At 41.3% G+C, this 13,527-nt stretch overlaps 1 protein-coding gene across 7 annotated transcripts in view; it reads left to right on the plus strand.

The window, feature by feature from the left end:
• SLC2A3 (solute carrier family 2 member 3) overlaps nucleotides 1–13,527 on the plus strand; it is a 92,190-nt gene that overhangs the window by 44,388 nt on the left and 34,275 nt on the right. The gene's annotated exons all lie outside the window — the stretch shown is intronic.

Below are 13,527 nucleotides of genomic sequence, written 5' to 3' on the forward strand. Positions count from 1 at the left end.
GAAAGCTATGGAAACCACCTTTGTTACTTTGTACTAATTTACTACCCCAAATTCTGTTTAGAATTCCTTACTAATCAAAGCTCTTAAAGTTAAGTTTTCTTTGTCCTGTCAATTCCTCAGATTTATTGTCTCTTTGTCTAAACAGTATAAAAACTGCCTATCTTGGTTATTTCTTTAATTCTGAATTTCATTATTGGGCCTCTCTGTGCACATAATAAAACTTTGGGGTGATTTTTAATTATTTTTGCTTCTGTTAATCTATGTCACATAAATTTAATTTTTAGTCCAGCCGGAGGCCTTTTTTAAAAATATTTTATTTACTTATTCATGAGAGACCAAGAGGCAGAGACACAGGCAGAGGGAGAAGCAGGCTCCCTGTGGGGAGCCTGATGTGGGACTCCAGGACCCCGGGTTCATGAACTGACCCAGAGGCAGATGCTCAACCACTGAGCCGCCCAGGTGCCACCCAGCTGGAAGACCTTGAAGGAGAAAGGAAGAATTTTTCCTTCCTTACACAGGCAAATGGGAGTTTTTTGCACACTGCTTGCCATGACAGAAGAGGGTGCCTGACAGGTGAATAAGTCGACACCAGGAAAGGGGGAAAAGTCTAAATCAAGGACTCCCCTTTTCCTGCCTCAGTTCCCTTACTGTTGAGGTGTAAACTCCTCTGTTGGTGTCTTTCTTTCTCTTCTTGTACTGTGGAAAAGAAAAAAGCACTATGCTCTAAAAATGAGGTGATTTATATATCATGACCTTCTATTTATGTATTATATCTTAGTTATGTACTTGGTAGTAGCCCTTTGTGCCACTTAGTGTCAACTTTTTACAACTTTGGGTAGACATATCCAGTATATGGTATATGTGTCTTCGAAGCAATGTCTGTCATATTGCAGAAAGTTAGTCATTAGAAAATTCAGTTATGTTCTACTCTGTGCCACATTAAAATCTGAACTTGTAGAGAAATGAGTTAGAACAGTCATTTATATTACAGAATTATGCAGGGTTTCAAAAAATTATTATAGACTTTTTAAAAAGATTTTATTTATTTATTCATGAGAGACAGAGAGAGAGAGAGAGGGAGAGAGGCAAGACATAGGCAAGAGGGAGAAGCAGGCTCCATGCAGGGAGCCCAATGTGGGACTCTATCCCGGGACCCCAGGATCAGACCCTGAGCTGAAGGCAGACGCTTAACCACTGAGCCACCCAGGCGTCCCTTATTATAGACTTTTTTAATAACAGGCTCCTGTCATATATTTAAAAATTTGACTCAGCATCTAGCAGTGACAGAAACCAGGAAGTGTGGAATCAACAAATTAATGATCAATGATCTCTAATTATGTATTCATTTATAATGATTTATTCAGAGACCAAATTCCACTAAGGTCCTTATTCTTTTACTGTTCTCCACACTCAATTTCTCACCCATCACTTCCTTAGGAAAATGGGCAATGGGTGTAACATTTTGGCTCCAGTGTCCATTGCCAGCTTTTGTAACATGCACTTCACTGAAAAAGGGAGTATTGGCAGGCAGTTGAGGAGATCCCTGGCAAGAATATAACCAGGATAGTGTGGATTCTTTTAAGCCAAGAAAAGTTTTATTTATGTATGTATTTATTTATTTAGATTTGTATTTATTTATCTGAGAGAGAGACAGAGCATAAGCAGGAGGAGAAGGCAGAAGGAGAGACAGAAGCAGACTCCCCACTGAGCAAGGAGCCCAACAAGGGGCTCAATCCCATCACCATGGGATCATGACCTGACCCGAATGCAGATGTCTAACCAGCTGAGCCACCCAGGCACCAATCCATCCATTAGTCACTTTTCTAATCCAGTTTAGTTTTCCTATTCCTAATTATTTGGAGGTCCAATGTACCCTATGTTGGGAGGTCACTATGTTCAAAATGGCCACCAGAGACTTAGGTGTTATTATATACACTGTGTTTCTAGATAAGTAAAAAGAACCAGGTGAACCTATCAGCCCGCAGTGAACCTAGGGAACTAGTTTGAGAGGACACTCTCAACACTAGTCAGTGTTCCTCCCATTCCCTGTTACATGGAGGGAGAGAAATTCAGAGAATAAATTTCCATTTTTCAAGTTTCTGCCTCTTACATCTTCTTCATAGGCCTACTCTTTTTTTTTTTTTTTTTTTTTTTTTTTTTTTTTTTGCATTCCTTAACAAGAAATCCTCAGAGATTTTTACTACTCACGAGGTCTGTATCCCACCCAAATGTATTCCACTTTCCTCTTACTCTTTAACCCAACTGCATAGCCCATTGCATTCCTTTCTCTGACTTGGACCTGTAGAACGCTGACTATGGATTCTCACAAGTTTATGAACCTATTTCTTTTGATTCATCTATTGTCTAACTCACGAGTTGGCAAATTTTACTTAAAAGGTCATATACTAAATATTTTAGGCTTGGTAGGGCCCTGTAGTCTCTTGTTGTAAGTATTCAATTCTGATGTAGTGCAAAAGCAGCCACTGACAATATATAAAAGAATGAGTGTGGCCGTATACCAGCAAAACTTTACTTATGGACACTGCAATTTGAATCTCATATAATTGTTTTAAAGTAATCTCTGTGCCCAACATGGGGTTTGAAGTCATGACCCTGAGATCAAGAATCACATCCTCCACTGACTGAGCCAGTCAGGCACCCTTGAATTTCATAATTTTTACAAGTCACGAGATACTATTCTTTTAAATTTGTTTTTAACTATTTAGACAACTATTCTTACTTTATGGGTGGTACAAAAACAGCCTCTCTAAATCCATTATTCCTGAAGTACCACCTTTTTCCCCTTTGGTGCTTTTTATTGGCAGAGACAACACTAATAAGGAGCAAGAGCTTTCTTTCCCTCACATAGCCTCCTTCCTTGCTCTCCTCATCTCACCTCCACCTATGAGGATCTTCTTGCCATAGCCTAAGAATAAGGATCTTTACTGCAGTAGTAGGGGAGGATGGCTCCCTTTTCCTACAGTTCTTGAACAGCCACATATCATCAGCTTCCAGATTTATTGCACACCAGCCATGCTTCCTGTTTATGACCAGTGTCTTGAGAAGGGAGCAAAACCATGCTCCATTTCTAGGAGGAAAGAGGTGGGGAGTGAGGATGGGAAAATACTGCCTATTCCAGATACTTTTTTTTCTAAACATACATTGACTTTCTCCTAATACACAGCAATACAGCATAGAAGTACATTCAGACAACTAGTTCTCCCCTAAACTGTGGTCCTTAAGCAAATTACCTATAGATTTCTCATGGGAAATCAGGAAAGTAATACTAAATTTAAACTCCTGTCATGAATTGTAAATGAGGTAACAGGATAAGAACCTGGCACTTAACAAATACATCTTCGGTTACTATAGAGAAGAATATTTGAGTTTCTCACATGCAGCTGGAGCATCTTTGGAAAATCTTTAGGTTCTTAAAAAGAATGAGGATCTAGACTCTTAAAAAAAAAAAAGATTTTAGGGCAGCTTGGGTGGCTCAGTGGTTTAGCACCACTTCGGCCCAGGGCATGATCCTAGAGACCCAGGATCAAGTCCCACGTCAGGCTCCCTGCATGGAGCCTGTGTCTCTGCCTCTCTCTCTCTCTCTCTCTCTCTCTCTCTTTCTGTGTGTGTGTGTGTGTGTGTTTCTCATGAATAAATAAAATCTTAAAAAAACAAAAAAGATTTTATTGGGGCACCTGGGTCCCTCAGTCGGTTAAGTGTCTGCCTTCAGCTCAGGTCATGATCTCAGGGTCCTGGGATGGAGCTCTACATCAAAAGTCAAAAGGCAAGCTCCCTGCTCTGCAGGGAATCTACTTTTCCCTCTCCCTCTGCTCCTCCCCTCCCTCCTGCTCATGTTTACGTGCATGCTCTCTCTCTCAAATAAATAAACACCTTAAAAAGTAAATAGTATTTATTTGAGAGAGAAGGGGGTGCAGAGGACAAGCAGACTCCCTGCTGAGTGGAGATCTTGGGGAACCTGAGCTGGATGAGGGGCTCGATGCTGGACTAGATGCCAAGACGCTGAGATCATGACCTGAACCAAAGTCAGCTGCTTAACCAACTCAGTCACCCAAGCACCCCGTGGATCTAGACTTTAATCCATGACCTGCAGTAATTTATCTCTGAGCATATATATTCAATTGTGAAATTAGGTAGATATGTCTTTTTTTTAATTTTTTTTTTTATTTATTTATGATAGTCATACAGAGAGAGAGGCAGAGACACAGGCAGAGGGAGAAGCAGGCTCCATGCACCGGGAGCCCGACGTGGGATTCGATCCCGCGTCTCCAGGATTGCGCCCTGGGCCAAAGGCAGGCGCCAAACCGCTGCGCCATCCAGGGATCCCGATATGTCTGTTTCTTTTGTCTTTTCTTTTTAGACACTTATATGACAATATATACTTGGCACTGTTATAAGTGCTTTACACATATTAATGATTTAATCCTCGTAACAAATCTTCAGAAGTAGACTCTTGGGGATCCCTGGGTGGTGCAGCGGTTTAGCGCCTGCCTTTGGCCCAGGGCGCGATCCTGGAGACCCGGGATCAAATCCCACATCGGGCTCCCGGTGCTTGGAGCTTGCTTCTCCCTCTGCCTATGTCTCTGCCTCTCTTTCTCTCTCTCTCTCTGTGACTATCATAAATAAATAAAAATTAAAAAAAAAAAAAAAGAAGTAGACTCTTACTACTTTCATTTTACATATGAGGAAATAGAAGCATAGTGAAGCTAAATGACTTTCCCAAGATCACGCAATGTAAGTAGCAAGCAGGGCTAGGAATCAAACCCAGGACGTCTGGCTACAGAATCCATGGTCTTAGCTATGCTTGCTTTTAAAAATTTTTTAGGGATGCCTGCTCGCTCAGTAGGTGGAGCAGGTGACTTTTGATCTTGGGGTTGTAGGTCTGAGCCCTACATTGGGTGTAAAGAGTACTTAAAAATAAAATCTTTAGGGCAGCCCTGGTGGCTCAGCAGTTGGGCATCTGCCTTCAGCCCAGGGCGTGATCCTGGGGTCCTGGGATTGAGTCCCAAGTCGGACTCCCTGCATGGAGTCTGCTTCTCCCTCTGCCTGTGTCTCTGCCTTGCTCTCTCTCTCTCTCTGTATCTGTCATGAATAAATAAATAAAATATTTTTAAAAATAAATAAAATAATATTTTAAAACATAGAAATAAAAAGTAAAATGTGTGCATAACCCCAGTACACTTGAATTTAACCTCCATGCAAGCAGAGAATGGAGTTTTCTTACCACCTTCATTACAGTATCCCCAATATCTAAAACTGGGCCTGGCAACATAGTAATACTATATGAATGAATAAATGAATTAAACAGACCTATATATCCCATCGAGGATTTTCCAGGCCATTTGTCTTTTTTTTTTTTGCCATTTGCCTTTCTTTGCTCTTGCCCTCAGTGTGTTTATCTGTTGTTGTTTATTTATAGTACTAAGAGGGAGAAAGCCAGAGAATATCAAGTTAAGACCCCAAAGCCTAAAAAAAAAAAAAAAAAAAAGAAGACCCCAAAGCCTTTAAAGGGCCGCAAGTCAGAAGTATGAGATTTAATGGACTAGGTCTTTAATTTTGTAAAAATGTGTGTAAACTTGTTTATTTCCAATTATCTTTAACCATTTACATGTAATTGGAATTAAATTGGATTAAAAAGTAAAAAGTCCACCTGGAACCTGATATTTTAAATTTTTATTTTATTTATTTATTTATTTTTTAATTTAGATTGTGATTTTAATCGGGGTAACTCTCCCACATGTGAACACTCAAACAGACGGACAGACTAACAATGTCAACATTCATTCCACACACTCTAAATAGGAACACATTCATTCAGTAAATCTGCATCCAACCATTCAAGAACTCAGGGTGTTACACACATCCATGAGACTGTACAGATTCATGTCAAATAGGGAAAAACCAAAAAGGATGAGTGAGGAAAAAGGACAGAGAGGGAGATACAGATACTGCCAGCATCCCTGGGTAGCATCAGCATGAAAATAATTTCCAGGGGAGGAGGGGAGAAACAGAAAAGTAAAAATGAGACAAGAACCTTTGGTTAGCCTTGAGTGTTGGAGCTAGTCACTTGGATTTGCAGACGGTCTACAAAGCACGTCTGCACTCGCTGACGCTGACGCTGACGTAGCCTCCTGAAAAAAACGTAGGCAGGCGGGCCTAACCTACGGGGATAGCCCCGCCGAGAGAAGATTTTTGGGTTTCTGGGCCCGCTTCATCCAAATATCCCAGTAACTTCCTGATTCAGTTTGAGGCTGAAAACAAGGCCAGTGGTCTCTATTTGTAAAAAAAAAAAAAAAAAAAAAGATGTGTAAATTAGGGAAGCATATTTTTCACTGCACAGAAAGATTACATGGCACTTGTAAATAAAGCAGATATAGGAGACATAAAATTATTGTAAATACAGTGGCTAGAACACTGTATAGCAGCACATAATAGACAGTGGATAAAATTTGTTGAGTGCATGTAGTATGGACAGTTTTAATAAGAGAATACACAGTTCTGTTTGGCTCCAGAGAGCTTTGCCTGCACCGTTTCACATCTCTTCCTATTTGAGTTGCTAAAGGCAAAAGCTAAAATACCACAGTGGCTGTTTGGATGAGTTAAGGTGATGATTTCTAGTCTCCTCCAACTATGTCGTGTTACGGAGTTCCACTGTACTTTTCACTAAAGTCCTCTAATAATAAATGGCACTGTGACTGCTTCCTCTTAACCTCCCCCTTGCTAGGAGGGAATTAGAGCCTCTGGCTTGAAAAGAGTTTGTTGTTTGTGATTCCACCTGAAGCTCAGACCATCTCTGAGAGTGAGTGGAAAACAAACTTGAAAGCAGACAATGCCTGCAGTTTCCATGCTGTAATTCCACTGATGACCCAGGAGAGGTCAGATTCTTCTCCTCCCTCTTCCTACCACACCCAAGGTTTGGCAGCTCCTTTTGCTATTTTCTGGGTCTTGTACTCCTTTCTGAGACTCTGATAAGAGCTTATGGTTCCCCTGCCCTCTCAGATTAGTACACTGAAATACAATATTTTCATTGACTTTGACATTTGTGTACTGTCTAGTCCATTTTAGAACTCCATATTAATAAACACCACCCCAGAGCCTCAACAGCCTTTTTCTTCCTAGAGAACTTTTTTTTTTAAGATTTTATTTATTCATGACAGACAGAGATGCCTCAAAAACAGAGAGAGGAAGGGAGCCTGCTGCAGGACTTGATCCCAGGATTCCAGGATCATGACCTGAGCTGAAGACAGACACTCAACCACAGAGCCACCCAGGTGTCCCTTTTCCTAGAGAACTTGATGGATTTTTTTTCAAAGGATTTGGCCCATACTGGTTGGAAGGGTCACCTAACCTGGGGAAATGCACTGCTAAAAGAACACAAACTTGTAATTATGAAACATTGTATTGAATAGTAGAATCATTGCTCCTTACGTCATCCACAGATTGGCACTTGCTTATGGTTTTTTGAAAGGGTGGATATGAGTCAGTTCATTTATCAGTATTCAGTAGCTGTCTTCCTGTAAATGAGCCAAGCAGGGGTATCCTGGTGATAGTGTCAGACAAGTAGCCACAAAGAGAATGAAGGACATTTATGGCTTTAGAGCTTAAGGAACTGAAAGAAAGCTCTTTGCTTCTTGCAAGCAAAAGTCTGTTGTCTATCAACAATTATATAGAAGTTGACATTTAAAATACCTGTTTATGATCCAGCACTCACACTTGTTATTTACCCAAATGAACTGAAAATCTACATCTACACACAAACCTGTGCATGAATGTTTATAACCGCTTTATTCATTCAACCGTTGCCCAAACTTGGAAGCAACCAAGATGTCCCTCAGGAGATAAATAGATAACAAGATGTGGTATGTCCAATGAAATATTATACAGTGCTAAAAAGAAATGAGCTACTAAAAAGAAAAAGAAATGTACTATCAAGCCACAAAAAGACATAGAGGAAATTTAAATGCATATTACAAAGTGAAAAAAGCCAATCTGGAAAGGCTACATACTGTATGATTCTAACTACAGGCATGCTTCAGTTTATTGAGCTTCACTCATTGCTCTTTACAAACACTGCATTTTTTTTTAATTGTAGCAATTGTGGGTTGATCAAGTTAATTTTTCCAACTGCCATTTGCTCACTTGGTGTCTCTGTCACATTTTGGTAATTCTCACAATATTTCAAACTTATTCACTGATGTTACATTTGCTACGGTGATCTGTGATCAGTGATCTTTTGCTGTTCCTCCTCCTCCTCCTCCTCCTCCTCCTTCTCCTCCTCCTTCTTCTTCTTCTTCTTCTTCTTCTTCTTCTTCTTCTTCTTCTTCTTCTTCTTCTTCTTCTTCTTCTTCTTCTTCTTCTTCTTCTTTCAGAGAGAGAGAGAATGCACAAGTGGAGCTGAGGAGGGGCGGAGGAAGAGGGAGAGAGAATCTTAAGTAGACTCCACACCCAGTGCAGAGCCCGACACAGGGCTAGATCTCATGACCCTGAGATCATGACCTGAGCCAAAATCAAGAGTCCAAAACTTAACCAACTAAGGCACCCAGGCGCCCCTGATGTTATTATCATTATTATTTTCAGGTGCCAGAAACCACACCTATACCAGATGGCAAACTTGATAAATGTGTGTGTTCTGACTGCTGTACCAGCTAGCCATTCATTCCGCTTGCCCTCTGCACAGACCTTCCTTTTCCAGAAGACACATCAGTATGAAATTAGGTCACTTAATAACCCACAATAGCCTCTAAACGTTCAAGTGAAAGGAAGAGTCATGTTCGTCACTTTAAATTGAAAGCAAGAAAAGCATACGTTTAGCCAGAAAGGCATGTTGAAAACCAAGCTAGTCTGAAAGCCAGGTCTCTTGCACCAGTTAGCCAAATTATGAGTATAAAGAAAAATTCTTGAAGGAAATGAAAGTGTAATTCCAGTGAACACAGAAATGATAAGAAAGTGAAGCAGCCTCATTGCTGATATGGAAAAGGTTTTAGTGGCCTAGATAGCCGATCAAACCAGCCACAACATTCCCTTGAGCCAAAGCCTAATCCAGAGCAAGGCCCTAAGTCTCTTTAATTCTAGGGAGGCTGAGAGAGGTGAGGAAGCTGCATAAGTTTGAAGTTAGCAGAGGTTGGTTCATGGGGTTCAAGGAAAGAAGCCGTCTCCATAACATGAAAGTGCAAGGTGAAACAGCAGTGCTGATGTAGAAGCTGCAGCAAGCTATCCAGAAGATCTAGGTAAGATCATTAATAAAGGTGGCCACACTAAACGTTTTCAATGTAGACAGACAGCCTTCTATTGAAAAAAGATGCCCTATCTATGACTTTCATAGCTAGAGATAAGTCAGAGCCTAGTTTCAGAGACAGGTTGACTCTTGTAAGGGGTAATCCAACTGGTGAAAGCCAATGCTCATTCACCATTCTGAAAATCCTAGGGCCCTAAAGATTTTATGTATTTTTTTTAAGATTTTATTTATTTATTCATGAGAGACACAGAGAGAGAGGCAGAGACACAGGCAGAGGGAGAAGCAGGCTCCATGCAGGGATCCTGATGCGGGACTTTTACCCGGGTCTCCAGGGTCATGCCCTGGGCCTAAGGCAGGCACCAAATCACTGAGCCATCCAGGGATCCCCCTAAAGATTTTATATATTTATTTGACACAGAGGGAGAGAGAGCACAAGCAGGGGGAGCCAGAGAGGGAGAAGCAGGCTCCCTGCCCAGCAGGGAGCCCCATGCCCAAGCTCAATCCCAGGACCCTGGGATCATGACCTGAACTGAAGACACATGTTTAATTGACTGAGCCACCCAGGTACCCCAAGGAGTCACCATTTTATTTTTTTTATTTATTATTTTTTTTTTAGGAGTCACCATTTTAGATGCCATTAAGAATATTGATAATTAGGGCAGCCCTAGTGGCTCAGTGGTCTAGCGCCACCTTCAGCCCAGGGTGTGATCCTGGAGACCTGGGATTGAGTCCCACATTGGGCTCCCTGCATGGAGCCTGCTTCTCCCTCTGCCTGTGTCTCTGCCTCTCTCTCTCTGTGTATCTCTCATGAATGAATGAATAAAATCTTAAGAAAAAAAAAAGAATATTGATAATTAATGGGAAGAGGTCACAGTATCAACCTGAACAGGAGTTTGGAAAAAGTTGATTCCACCTCTCACTGATGACTCTGAGAAGTTCAAAATCTCAGTGGAGAAGGAACTACAGATGGGGTGGAAACAGCAAGAGAACTACAGTGGGAAATGGAGCCTGAAGATGGGACTGAATTGCTCCAATCACATAATAAACTTGAACAGATAAGGAGTTGCTTCTCATGGATGAGCAAAAAAAGTAAGATGTAATCTACTCCTGTTGAAGATGTTGTGAAGATTGTTGAAATGACAACAAAGGACTTAGAATATTACATAATCTTAGCTGATAAAGCAGCAGCAGGGTTTGAGAAGATTGACTCCATTTCTGAAGTTCTGTGAGGGACACTTGACTCAGTGGTTGAGCATCTCCCTTCGGCTCAGGGTGCATCGGGCTCTCCATAGGGAGCCTGCTTCTCCCTCTGCCTGTGTTTCTGCCTCTCTCTCTGTGTCTCTCATGAATAAATGAATAAAATCTTAAAAAAAAGAAAAAAGTTCTACTATGAGTAAAATGCTATCAAACAGCATCACACACTACAGAGAAATCATTTGTTTTTTTAAAAAAGATTTTATTTATTCATTCATGAGAGACACATAGAGGCAGAGACATGGCAGAGGGAAAAGCAGGCTCCTCGAAGGGAACCTGATGTGGGACTCGATCCCAGGACCCCAGGATCACACCCTGAGCTGAAGGCAGATGCTCAACCACTGAGCCACCCAGGCATCCCAAGAGAAATCATTTATGAGTGGAAGTGTCAATCAATGGGCGTTAGACTTCACTATTTTCTTAGTTTAAGAAATTGCCATGTGGCACCTGACTGGCACAGTTGGTGGAACATGTGACTCTTGATCTGGGATCTTGAGTTCAAGCCCCATGTTGGGCTTAGAGCTTACTTTAAAAAAAAAAAAAAAAAGGAAGAAAGTGGGGCGCCTGGGTGACTCAGTCAGATTAGCCTCGGCCTTTGGCTCAGGTACTGGGATTGAGCTGCACATGGTGCTCCCTGCTCAGCAGGGAGTCTACTTCTCTTCTTGCCTGTTCCTGCTTTCTCTCACTATCTCTGTTGATATCTCTGTCTCTGTCTCTCTCTCTCAAATAAAGTCTTTTAAAGAAAGAGAAATTGCCACAACCACCCCAGTCTTTAGCAACCACCATCCGAATCAGTCATCAGCCATCAACATCAAGGCAAGACCCTCTACAAGCAAAAAGATTACCATGTGCTGGAAGCTCAGACAATGGTTAGCATTTTTAAGCAATAGGTTTAAATTAGGTATCTACATTGTTTTTTAGACATAGTGTTATCGCAGGACACCTGGGTGGCTCAGCAGTTGAGCAACTGCCTTCAGCTCAAGGTCTGATCCTGGAGTTCTGGGATCGAGTCCTGTATCAGGCCCCTGCGAGGAGCCTGCTTCTCCCTCTACCTATATCTTTGCCTCTCTCTCTCTCTCTCTGTGTCTCTCATGAAAAATAAATAAGATCATAAAAAAAAAAGAAATAGTGTTATTGCACATTTAAAGATTTATTTATTTTAGAGAAAGAGTGCAGGTGGGCAGAGGGGCAATGGGAGAGAACGAGGGAGAGAATCTCAAGTAGACTTCCCACTGAGCACAGAGCCCTACATGGGATTTGATCCCATGACCCTGAAATCATGACCTGAGCTGAAATCCAGAGTCTAACACTCAACCAACTGAGCTACCCAGACACCCCTATTGAATATTTAATATATTGTACACATAACTTTATCTGCACTAGGAAATAAAAAAAATTCATTCGACTTGATTTATTATGATATTTGCTTTATTGCAGTAGTCTAGAACTGAACCTGCAGTATCACCGAGGTGTGCCTATATATGGCATTCTGCTAAAAGCAAAACTATGGAAACAGTAAAAATACTGGTTGCCAGGGGTTGGAGTGTCGAGGAGAGGAGGGATGAATAGGCAGAGCACAGAGGTTTTTTTTAGGACAGTGAAATTATTCATTATGATACTGTAAAGATGGATACATGTCATTCATTATACATTTGTCCAGACCCGTAAAATTTACAAGACCACTAGTGAACCTTCATATAAAGTATGGACTTTGGGTGACTCTGATGTGTCAATGTAGGTTCACCAGTTGTACAAATGTACTATACTAATGCAAAATGTCAGTAATAGGAAAATTGAGATGGTATATGGGAATTCTATGTACTTTCTGATCTGCTTATCTGTAAATTTAAAATTGCTCTCCCAAAAATAAAGTCTGTTAATAATAACATTAATAAGGGATCCCTGGATGGCTCAGCAGTTGAGCGTCTCCCTTTGGCTCAGGGCATGATCCTGGAGTCCCGGGACCAAGTCCCAAATCAGACTCCCTGAGAGGACCCTGCTTCTCTCTCTGCCTATGTCGCTGCCTCTCTCTGTCTCTCATGAAAAAATAAATAAAATCTTTTAAAAAATAAAATAGGGCAGCCCCGGTGGCGCAGCGGTTTAGTGCCACCTGCAGCCTAGGGCGTGATCCTGGAGACCCTGGATCGAGTCCCATGTCAGGCTCTCTGCATGGTGCCTGCTTCTCCCTCTGCCTGTGTCTCTGCCTCTTTCTGTCTCTGAGTCTCTATGAATAAATAAAAAATCTTTTAAAAAATAAAATAAAAATAAATAGGGATCCCTGGGTGGTGCAGCGGTTTAGCGCCTGCCTTTGGCCCAGGGCGCAATCCTGGAGACCCGGGATCGAATCCCACGTCGGGCTCCCGGTGCATGGAGCCTGCTTCTCCCTCTGCCTATGTCTCTGCCTCTCTCTCTCTCTCTCTCTCTCTCTCTCTCTGTGACTATCATAAATAAATAAAAATTTAAAAAAAAACTTTAAAAATAAATAAAAATAATAACAATAATAAAAACCCAAAACACTGGTTTATATGTTTTCTCTCTAGCCCCTTCTATGGAAAACTAAAGACAGAAACCGTATCTTTTGTGTCTTTATAATCCTAGAATCTAAGGATAAAAGAGAAGAGTGTCCTATTGTTAGGTTTATTGTATCGGACTTCACATGTCTAAAATAAAACTCTTGATTTGACTCCTTGAACCTGTATCTCTCTCTCCTTTCCTGATTGAATCAATGGCAACCCCAGTTCTCCAGTTGCTCAGGCCAAAACCCTGAAGATCATTTTTTACTCCTTTTTTTTCTTCTCTCACACCCAGCCTGTAGACTGTTAACCCTATTGGTTCTTTTTTTTTTTTTTTTTTTTTTTTTTTAAGATTTTATTTACTTACTGAGAAAGAGAGAGAAAAAGAGAGAGAGCATGAGCGGGATTGAGAGGTAGAGGGACAAGCTGACTCCCCACTGAGTGCAGAGCCCAATATGGGGCTCAATTCCAGGACCCTGAAATCATGACCTGAGCAGAAGTCAGACA

The sequence above is a fragment of the Canis lupus genome, chromosome 27 (assembly GCF_011100685.1).
Source record: "Canis lupus familiaris isolate Mischka breed German Shepherd chromosome 27, alternate assembly UU_Cfam_GSD_1.0, whole genome shotgun sequence".
NCBI lineage: Eukaryota > Metazoa > Chordata > Mammalia > Carnivora > Canidae > Canis > Canis lupus.